The 11,362-nt window shown below is 47.8% G+C and overlaps 1 pseudogene across 1 annotated transcript in view; it reads right to left on the bottom strand.

The window, feature by feature from the left end:
• Positions 1 to 11,349, bottom strand: part of LOC311292031 (scavenger receptor cysteine-rich type 1 protein M130-like) — a 20,963-nt pseudogene extending 9,614 nt beyond the window's left edge. Inside the window, exons 1-11 of the transcript in view lie at positions 11,059 to 11,349; positions 10,473 to 10,772; positions 3,137 to 3,451; positions 2,696 to 3,010; positions 2,241 to 2,555; positions 1,827 to 2,150; positions 1,433 to 1,750; positions 1,019 to 1,315; positions 844 to 915; positions 382 to 696; positions 70 to 261 (exon numbers count right to left, since the gene is read on the bottom strand). The product of the transcript in view is annotated as a scavenger receptor cysteine-rich type 1 protein M130-like (transcript). The remainder of the gene's footprint in view (positions 1 to 69; positions 262 to 381; positions 697 to 843; positions 916 to 1,018; positions 1,316 to 1,432; positions 1,751 to 1,826; positions 2,151 to 2,240; positions 2,556 to 2,695; positions 3,011 to 3,136; positions 3,452 to 10,472; positions 10,773 to 11,058) is intronic.
• Between the last annotated feature and the right edge of the window lie 13 nt (positions 11,350 to 11,362).

The following is an 11,362-nucleotide window of genomic DNA, read 5'->3' as shown; positions in this document are numbered from 1 at the left end:
GCTGTCACAACACATGACTGATCACACACTGAATAAGACACAATATGACAGTCTCTGGATCTCTCCTACCTCTCCTCATCACTCTGTTCTGCTGAATCAGTATAAGCAGTGGCACTAAGAGCAGTAAGTGCAAAGCTCCCAGTACAATCACAAGCACAGAGAGAGGCCCTGCTGGAGGAGTGACTGATGTTGAGCGCACTGTCTGAGAAACTGGACGAGAAGCTGATGTTGTTGTGGTAAGAGTAGTGGACACTGACAAATCTGGCAAATCTGGCAAATCTGGCAAAACAGACACAAACACATTCAAAATCATGATTGTCTTGAATACGCAAATATTAATAGCTATAAAATGAATAATATTCCTCAGTGTTTTGCAGTGACCTGCACAGGTGAGTCCAGCGTGCTCTTTGTTGGAGCAGTCAGTGTGTTTCTTCAGGGAGAGAGGACAGTCCCACAGGTGAATCTCATTCCCTCTGCACTCGACTCTATTCAGCCACACAACACCTTCACCAGCACCAAAGACTGAATTCCCATCAGCCCTTAGTGCTGCTCCACAACCCAGCTGCCTGCAGACCACCTGAGCATCGCTGATGTCCCACAGATCATCACAGACTGAACCCCACACAGCGTTATGATACACCTCCAGCCTCCCTGAGCACCGGCCCGAACCTCCACTCAGTCTGAGAGGAACATGCTCTAAATAACACAAATCACAGACACAACAACACATTATTGCCCAACAGAGTACTATCAGAATAGCAGCAGGTACATGCCTTGAGATTACCTTACAGTACATACAGCTCTCATGATTTTCATATGTTCTTCTCCATCAAATGAACTTACCTGAACACTGTCTCTGGTGGGGAGATGTAGAGCATGTCAAATAGCTTCGAAGGGACTCATGACTCTCCTGTTCTGTAATTATAAATTAATTCAATACATTTTATATGTATATTTATTTTTCATGGATTGCTATTGTAATTTTTCAGGCACAGAAATATTTCTGCATCAGTCTCACCTGAGCAGGTGATTTTGGCCACTTTATTGCAGTCATTCTGTCCCCAGGGTAAAGATGGACACTGCCACAGATTTGAATCATGTTGTCGACATTTCACTTCATCCAGCCAGTTAGGAGCTGATTCCACTCTTGGTGTAGAATCAGACAAAACACCAGATCTTCCACAGTTCAGCTCTTGACAGATCAGACTCGCTGTGTCTCTGTCCATCATATTGTAACACACATTACCCCAGGATCCATTGTAGAAAACCTCCACATTTCCTTCACAGCCCTCGGTTAACCTGATTTCCTTAAACTCTAGATTGAAAAATCCCAAAATTGGACATTATGGAGAGGTGAATCTGTTTTTTGATATCTCTAAAAATCGATTCATTTTAAAAATTAATAAAACAAATACAGCTGTGAACTATTTACCTGAGCACACAACTCCTACATCCTCCTTGTGTTGACAGTCATGTTTCCCCCAGCCTGGAGAAGAGCAGTTCCACAGGGACGTCTCATTCCCCACACACTCCACCTCATCCAGCCATATCGGTCCAGAACCAGGACCAAACCAGGCTGGTACCTGCTGGTTACTGAGGGCCACACCACACTGCAGCTGTCTGCACACCACATGGGCATCTTTAATATCCCAGGAGTCATCACACACTGTCCCCCATGAGCCGCTGTGAAAAACCTCCAGCCTCCCTGCACAGTCTCCCCCAGAGCCCACCAGCCTGATGGACCCGCGACCTGATATTCAGAGAAAGAAAAACACATTATTGATCACTAACAACTGAAGAATCTGCCCAGATGTTATTGTTCTCACCAAGGCAGGTGATTGACAGCTGTTGTGTGGAGCTGCAGTTGAGAGTTTGTGGAGAGCTGCAGTTCCCCAGATGAGCTTCACTCCCAGAACACTTGAAGCCTGTCACACACTCATGACTGTGTTCAGGACTGGATGAAGAGGAGCCGGAGAAGTTCAGCACAGAGCCACAGCCCAGCTGTCTGCAGACCACAGAGGATTCAGTGAGACTCCAGGAGTCCAGCAGAACTCTCCTCCAGACCTGATGGATGGAAACTTCCACCTCCCCCTCACACTGTCTGTCTCCAGACAACCGCACCAGACCGCCATGAACAACCAGAGAGGAATCTGAGTGAAAGATGTGGCATTAAATTAAGATATTGCAAGGTAAATTGTACAGGTGATTAATAAGATTACGTTTCAATACAATCCCCTCACCAGAGCAGATGACTCCAACATCTCGTCTATGAGAACATTCAGCTCGACTCCATGAAGAGATGTAACATTCTGAAAGTTTTGTTTTATCTCCGTCACAATCAAACACATCAGCCCAAATTTCACCACTTCCCTCTCCAAACCAGTCTGATCCCACAACAGACACTGCAATCCCACAATTCAGCTCTCTACAGAGGACACTGGCAGCTCTCATATCCCAGCATGCATCACACACTGTGCCCCATTCATTGAGGAACTGAAGCTCCACTCTTCCAGAACAATAGTCAGAACCATTTACCAGCCTGAGATCTGTGTAACCTGAACAAAGAACTGAGTGCTATTACAATGTAAAACAATTAATATGAAATTCAGATGAAAAAGGAGTGATGCAATTCACCATTCAATGCAAAAATAGTACAAGCACATCATTATGAAAAATTTCATATGTAATGTTATACCAGAACATACAAGTCCCACGTTGTTGTCATGTAAGCATTTATGTTCACGTGAAGACATTTTTGGACAGAGGGAAAAATGAGATTCATTTCCTCTACACTGAATCTCTTGTGTCCACATCTGAGCATCTCCTTTGCCAAAAGCATCTTCTATCAGCACCTGTGCAGGAGCCCCACAGTCCAGCTCTCTACACACAACCTCTGCATCCTGCTGGTCAAAGGCAGCAGCACACACTGAAACCCAGCCCTCCACAATAAGTACTTCCACTCTCCCAGAGCAGAGGTGTGATCCAGCATGAAGTCTTGGCATGATGTGACCTGTGGATCATAATAACATTGAAACAATCAATGTTTTTATTTACAGTGACAACAACCTCAATTGCTCAGGCTTGGCATGCAGTTAAACACCATTTAATACATTATCTGATGAAATGCAAAACTAACCTGAACAAATAACACCAGCATCTCTGTAATGATCACAGTTATGTTTTCCCCATCCTCTTGATCCACAGTGCTTAAGGGTAGACTGTGATCCAGGGCATAACACAATAGTCATCCATACTGGTCCTGATCCTGGTCCAAAATAAGCATCACCCAGAGCATCTACAGGTTCTCCACAGTCCAGCTCTCTACACACCACTGCAGCATCGCTTAAATCCCAGTAATAATCACACACTGTTCCCCACTGACCTCTGTGAAGAACCTCCACTCTACCAGCACAGCGACTTCCACCATTTACCAGCCTAACTCTCATTCTATCTGTTATTCATATAAAAGAAAGAAATAAGCTTGTTAGTAAGGAAGAAACCAGTAAAATGACCAGTAAAAAAATAACTCTTTATGCCATAAAAAATGCCCACAATACTGAAATATTTGGTGTTTACAAGTTATCAGGTTGAAACAACAAATGTTTTTGTGGATCAACTGAATTTGCCAGGTTTGCAAGATTTCTGGAATCAAATCTTTGATATTTAGAGTTTTGTCAGTAGCAGCTTAACTAGATATTAATGAGTAGAACTTGTCTTAGTTATGTCTGTGAAATAGGATGTGCTTGTTACTTTTACACAGGAGTCTATACACATTTTCAAAAAAAATGTTCAGTGTTTTGCATAACACAGAGAATGCCGTGACATTAAAGAAATTATATTTGATGATATATTCAGATTCATTGGGATAGTTAAACCTATTGCAAATTATATTTAAAACCAAACTATGAATGTTCCCTTTCAGTTGGTCACGTTCAACGTTACGTCGGAATGATTGACGTAATGTGATCTCACCCGAGAGCCCAATTACCTTGTGTAAACCAAATGAGCCAATGCACATTGGCGTGCAAGATTTGCCTGTTACCTGAAAGTTACCTGAAAGAGATTACGAGTGTCTGCAGTGTTCTTGGCGAAGAGGTCTTTGCTTCCGGTGTTGGTGTGACAGCGCTGCAGCAGTGGTTGAGACTTCAATGAGATTATGCTGTTCTCATACAGCCTAAAATAGCTTCTCTGCACACACTGCAGGCTGCACTATAAGTGCATAAAATGTGTATAGTGTATAATAGTGTATAAAATACACTATATTTACCCTGTGCGCTTCAGCACTGTGAAAGAGTTATTTCCCTAAAAGTGCAAGCACAGGTGTTCCACCTGTGTGTTTCTGGATGTGTCAGGATCGCTGCCTCACGTGTCTGAGCTTAAAGCATGCTGAGGTGGCTTTTGTGGATGAGTCATGTACCCACTGTGGGAGGATGACCATCACAAAGACTCGACAACCTCAAACGAGGTGGAGTCCCCTCACCTATACCCTGATCTAGTTTCTTTTCTTGCAATCAGAAACCCCCCGGTGAATAGCCAGGGTGACATGAGGGACACAGACAAATATCCATTTCTCGACTTCACAATCTCTCAGATCTGTCACCAAGGGTCTGTGGTCCCTCTGACCCCGCTTGTACAGTCTCTGGGAGCCTGGCTAGAGCTTCCCAGCCCTGGCTCATTGGGACTATCAGACTCGGCTATGCAATTCAGTTCTATGCAAAACTATTTCAGCGGCTCCTGGGACATATGGCATCTGCAGCCACATTAATGCTGCTCGGATTGCTTCATATGTGGCTGCTTCTGCACTGACTTCACGGCCGAGTCCCGAGATGGGCGTGGCATGCATCGGGTGACAATCACCCTGGCCTGTCGCCAAACCTTCAGCCCTTGGTCGGAAATCTCAGCTCCTAGGCAAGCACGTACTGGTCTGTACGGATAGCACTGCGGCCACTGTGTATATCAATCATCAAAGTGGTCTATGCTCCCGTAGCATGTCGCAACTCGCCCGCCATCTCCTCCTATGGAGTCAGAAGCATCTAAGGTTGCTTCATGCCCTTCATATTCTGTGCGTGTTCAATCGTGCAGCTGACGAGCTCTCACAGCAGCCTCCACCTCCGTAAGAATGGAGACTCCATCCCCAGGTGGTCCAGCTGATTTGGAGGCACTTCGGGACCACACAGGTAGACCTGTTTGGCGCCCCAAACATGTCTCATTGCCAATTGTTTTACTCCCTGACCAAGAGGACCCTCAGCACTGATGCGCTGGCACACAGCTGGCCCCGGGGTCTACGCAAGTATGTGTTTCCCCAGTGAGCCTACTCACACAGACATTGTGGAAAGTCAGGGAGGAAGAGGAGCAGGTCCTACTAGTTGCGCCCTATTGGCCCAACCGGACCTGGTTCAAACCCCGGACTGATGCTCCTGACTGTGCTGGCTTCCATCAAGAGGGTAGGGGACCTGCAAGTAGACTTGTAGTCAAGACCGCCTAAACCGAGACCAAGACACTACCAAGACCAGAGGGTATCGAGACCAAGACAAGACCAAGACCAAGACCAAGACAGACCAAGTCAAGACCAAGACCAAGTCGAGACCAAGACCGAGACCAAGTCGAGACCGGAGGGAAAAAAATAGACTAGTGTTGAAGCTAAGCAATATGAATTCAAGAACAGCAGCATACTAGGGTTCAGCCGCAGTTGGCAGAACAATACAAAGACAGACCATGTCATGTGTGTGACTGTGAGCTCACTGTAAATGTTTTTGCAGGGTGAGATCAACTATGTGTAGCAATTGCATGACGGCTGTTACTGCACTATTGGAGGATTGAGACTCCCTTAACTTTTGTGTACTGTTGAGGACTGACATGACTGGTACTGACTGGTTCATCTGACAAAACATCAAACACCTCCAACACCATCTTGCTCCTCCAACAACTGTCTAAAGAATGAGAAATATGTAACCAATTGAAATTATACTTAATGTGTAGATGAAATCGTAACATCAAATTAAAGATACGCAATTATAAACTTGGATTAGGCCTAATGTTTAGTCAACACAACGGAGATATGCAGATGATATTTAAAAGACCATTTATTTAGTCTAACACCATCTTAAATACAATACTGTAATCAAACAACACACACACACACATGCACACACACACACACACACACACACACACACAGAGAGAGTCTCCAATGTCTCCAAATTAATCCATTCTGCAACTTTTAAATACATAATAAAATGTTTAAAAACGAAATTATAGGCTTAAGTGCAGGATCCGAAAGTTGGTCGTTTTGTCGCTATGGTTACACACACACACACACACACCGTTGGCGGTGCGCTGACTGCGCTCAAAGTCATCTGTCAGTTGTGCAGTTACCCAAAATCTCCTGAATGAAGTTAAAACCCATCATGTCACTGATATGTGTTTTTTAAATCAAGTAATCAAAGTGCTCGTTGCTGCTGCGATCAGTGGCGCGGATAAAGTGTTTTCTCGTATATTGGGCGCACACGCCGCACTGTCTTCACTCGGACGCGCGCTTCAATCCGTTCCGTTGCGGATAATAATGTTGCATTATCGAACGTTGTGTCGTCGTGGATATTGTAGTAGCCTATTGTATTGCTAAATCCCCGACTATGTCGGTCTGAGACAGCGAGACCTAGACAAGACCGAGAGGTCCGAGACCAAGACAAGACCAAGACCAAAGACCGTCAAGGCCGTGACAAGACCGAGACCACGTAAAAGTGGTCTCGAGACATACATCACTACCTGCAAGCATTTTCAGATGATGAATCGTGCCTGGAATATTGGCCGGCCAACTCCCACATTATCCTGAGACTCCGACCCAGATACATGCCCAAGGTTCCCACCAAGCCTTTCAGGGATCAGGTGGTGAACCTGCAAGTGCAACCCCCAGAGGAGGCAGACCTAGTCCTTGCTTTGCTCTGTCCCGTCCGCCCTTTGAGCCTGTATGCGGATTGAACACAGAGCTTCAGGACCTCAGACCAGCTATTTGTCTGTTATGGAGGCCAGCAGATGGAAAAGGCCATCTCCAAGCAGAGGGTGGCCCACTGGATAGTGGATGCCATTGTCTTGGCGTACCAGACCCAAGGAGCTTACTTGACCAGGAGTGTTACTTGTTACTGGGCGTTGGAGCACGGCAAATCGCTGGCAGATATATGTAGAGCTGTGGGCCGGCCGACACCCAACACGTTTGCCATATTCTTTGTGTTGAGCCAGTGTCCTCCTGAGTAATCGCCTCCAGTAGCCAGTAAACACTGGGGACCCACTCTGTGTCTCTCTTGCTGCGCAGGCACAGGGAAGCGAGCCTCTCTTTCACCGGGGTGAACTCAAAGACATTACAGCTGAGCAGGGGGGCTATAAGCAAACCCACACCAGCCCGCCGCCTCTCACCATGGGCAACTCCAGAGTGGTAGAGAGTCCAGCCTCTTTCAAGGAGTGTGGTTCCGGAGCCCAAGCTGTGTGTGGAGGTGATCCCGACTATCTCTAGTCGATACCTCTCAACCTCCCGCACAATCTCAGGCTCCTTCCCCGCCAGTGAGGTGACGTTCCACATCCCTAAAGCCAGTTTCCGTGTCCAGAATTTGGGTCGTCGGGGCCCCCCGCCTTTGGCTGCAGCCCGATCCACTATACACCGCCCCCTTACGGTCCCTCTTGCAGGTGGTGAGCCCACGGGAGGGCGGCCCCATGGCTCATGAACCGCTCTTAGTCTGACCCGTCACCTAGGACCTGTTTGTCTTGGGAGACCCTACCAGGGGCATATAGCCCTGGACAACATAGTTCATAAGATCGTTCGGGTACTCAAACCCCTCCACCACGATAAGATGGCCGTTCAAGGAGGGGTATGATCAGAGGTCCGGAGGTCCTAGGCCGGAGGTCGACTTTGTGATCGCTTCATCCGACCTCCGGCTGTATGTCTTGGACACTCGGGTGAAGAGAGGGCGGCGGAGCTGTCAACTGATCACCACCTGGTGGTGAGTTGGATTCGATGGTGGGGGAGGAAGCTAGACAGACTCGGCAGACCCAAACATACCGTGAGGGTCTGTTGGGAACGTTTGGCCGAGTCCCCTGTCAGAGAGATTTTCAACTCCCACCTCCAGCGGAGCTTCGACCGGATCCCAAGGAAGTCTGGAGATATTGAGTCCGAGTGGACCATGTTCTCCACCTCTATTGTCGACACGGCCATTCTGAGCTGTGGCCGTAAGGTCTCCGGTGCCTGTCGAGGCGGCAATCCCCGAACCCGGTGGTGGACACCCGAAGTAAGGGATGCCATCAAGCTGGAGAAGGAGTTATATCAGGCCTGGCTGGCTTGTGGACCGAGCAGGTCGTGGAACACTGGACCAGCTATATACCCTCTCCAGGGTGCTGGAGGGTTCATGGGAGTTCGCCCAAATCGCCCAAATCCACAAGTGCTTTGTGGATTTGGAGAAGGCATTCGACTGTGTCCCTCGCGGCGTCCTGTGGAGGGTGCTCTGGGAGTATGGGGTCCGGGGCCCTTTGCTAAGGGCTGTCCGGTCCCTGTACGACCGGAGAAGAAGCTTGGTTCACATTGCCGGCAGGAAGTCAGACTTGTTCCCGGTGCATGTTGGACTCCGGCATGGCTGCCCTTTGTCACCGGTTCTGTTCATAATTTTTATGAACAGAATTTCTAGACGCAGCCAAGGGCCGGATTGTGTCCGGTTTGGGGACCACACAATTTTGTCTCTGCTTTTTGCGGATGATGTTGTAGTGTTGGCCCCATCAGACCAGAACCTTCAGCATGCACTGGGACGGTTTGCAGCTGAGTGTGAAGCAGCTGGAATGAGAATCCGCACCTCCAAGTCAGAGGCCATGGTTCTTAGTCGGAAAAGGGAGGCTTGCCCACTTCAGGTTGGTGGAGAGTTCCTATCTCAAGTGGAGGAGTTCAAGTATCTTGGGGTCTTGTTCATGAGTGAGGGAAGGATGGAACGGGAGATTGACAGACGGATCGGTGCAGCTTCTGCAGTAATGCGGACGATGTACTGGTCTGTTGTGGTGAAGAAGGAGCTGAGCTGCAAGGCGAAGCTCTCGATTTACCGGTCAATCTACGTTTCTACTCTCACCTATGGTCATGAGCTGTGGGTCATGACCAAAAGGACAAGATCCCGGATACAGGCGGCCAAAATGAGCTTTCTCCGCAGGATGGCTGGGTGCTCCCTTACAGATAGGGTGAGGAGCTCGGTCACTCGGGAGGAGCTCAGAGTAGAGACGCTGCTCCTCCACATTGAAAGGAGCCAGCTGAGGTGGTTTGGGCATCTCTTCCGGAGGCCTTCCCGGGGAGGTGTTCCGGGCTCGTCCCACCGGGAGGAGACCCCGGGGAATACCTAGGACACAATGGAGGGATTATGTCTCCCGGCTGGCCTGGGAATGCCTCGGTATCCCCCCGGAAGAGCTGGAGGAAGTGTTTAGGGAGAGGGAAGTCTAGGCATCTCTGCTTAGACTGCTGCCCCCATGACCCGGCCCCGGATAAGCGGAAGAAGATGGATGGATAGATGGAGGTAAGTTCCCCAGCTGGCGAACCCTGTTGAAGTTCCTACAACAGCATTGGCAGTCAGATGTGGCGGAGTGTCTGACGCCAGGCCTAACACTCATAAGTCCACCCAGTGGTCGAGCCCTATGCCAGGCTAGGTGCCCATATGTTGTGATCCCTACAGCGATCCCTTGTGTATTTTTCCACGGTAAAGTTTCCCTGCCAGCGAGCCTGTGTCTTTCCCTTGGCAGAGCTTCTCTGCCACCTCTACCGGTGCTTACTTCCCACTAATTAGGCCGGTGCTAAGTGTATTCTTCACATATTCTTCACATATTCTTCACAGGATGTGGCTTCCGTAGCTAGGCACGCTTTCTAAATGTTATCCAAATAGTCTCTCTGTACGATTCAAGCGGATCAGCAGTAATTGCTGCATAAGCACTGTCCAATCTTCTACCCCAGGAGGTGCATGGGGATTAGGTGGTTTACGTGGGACTCTGGCAGGTAGGGATCCCATTACATCAGTCATTCCAACGTAACGTTGAACGTGACTGACCGAAAGGGAACATCTAGGTTACTTATATTACCCCTGTCCCTGAAGGAGGGAATTGGAAACGTTACGTCACCAAAATTGCTGTACCACCTCAGTGAAAACCTGAATGTGTGATGCATCCGCTTCCATATTTATACTTGCGCTGCGGGGCAGAGCGCGAGATGCAAATCTCTCACACCAATGTGCATTGGCTCGTTTAGTTTACACTCGAAGGTAATTGGGCTCTCAGACGAGACGTCTCCGCTCCCTCCTTCAGGGAACGGGGGTTACAAACGTAACCTAGACATTTTCTTTTACATGCAATCGTATGGTTATCTTCCATTCAGTGGCTGTTGCCTAGAAGCTGCACTGTCGACCAGGCTTTTTACTGATTAGTCAAAGGTTTGGATACACAAGATTATGTGTTAAGACTCTTACCAGCACACAATAGTTCCACAGTTTTGCCAAACGAGCAGTTGTGTTGATGTAATGATGTTGGACAGAGGTGAATCTGAGACTCATCTCCTCTGCACTGAATCTCTTGTGTCCACATCTGAGTGTCTCCTTTGCCAAAAGCAGCTTCTCCCAGCACCTGTACAGGAGCCCCACATTCCAGCTCTCTACACACAACCTCTGCATCCTGCTGGTCGAAGGCAGCGTCACACACTGAAACCCATGTCTGATCATCAAGTATCTCTAACCTCCCAGAGCAGCGAGAACCTCCAACAAGACGAACTCCTGAAACATAAAAAGCATGAAGATTACTCAGAATACTGTTTCACTAATCTGGCCCGAGACACTAGAATAGGCTCCAGCATCCCTGTGACCCTTATATAGGACAAGTGGATTGGAGAATGAAAGGATGGACATGCTGATACCTAATACATTTTTGCAGTACTTTACTATCACAAACAATCTGCTATGTGAAATTCGAATAATGTGGCACCATAATGGTTCATTACAAGCCAATAAAAAATTTTGATTGGATTTATAAAATAAATGAGTGAGATCTGGACCTGGTTACCTGAGCAGATGACTCCAGCATCTTTATCATGATCACAGTTATGTTTACCCCATCCTAAAGATTCACAGTTTTTCAGTCTAGATTCGGATCTAGTGCACATCACTTTACTCATCCAGATTGGTCCTGAACCTGGTCCAAAATAAGCCTCTCCAAGTGCATCAACAGGTTCTCCACAGTCCAACTCTCTACACACCACTGCAGCATCAGCCAAATCCCAGCTATCATCGCATACTGTTCCCCACTGACCTCTATGAAGAACCTCCACTCTACCAGCACAGCGATTGTGACCATTCATCAGTCTCAC

This window comes from Rutilus rutilus, assembly GCF_951802725.1.
Source record: "Rutilus rutilus genome assembly, chromosome: 6".
Taxonomy (NCBI): domain Eukaryota; kingdom Metazoa; phylum Chordata; class Actinopteri; order Cypriniformes; family Leuciscidae; genus Rutilus; species Rutilus rutilus.
This window is presented reverse-complemented; position numbering and strand designations above follow the sequence as displayed.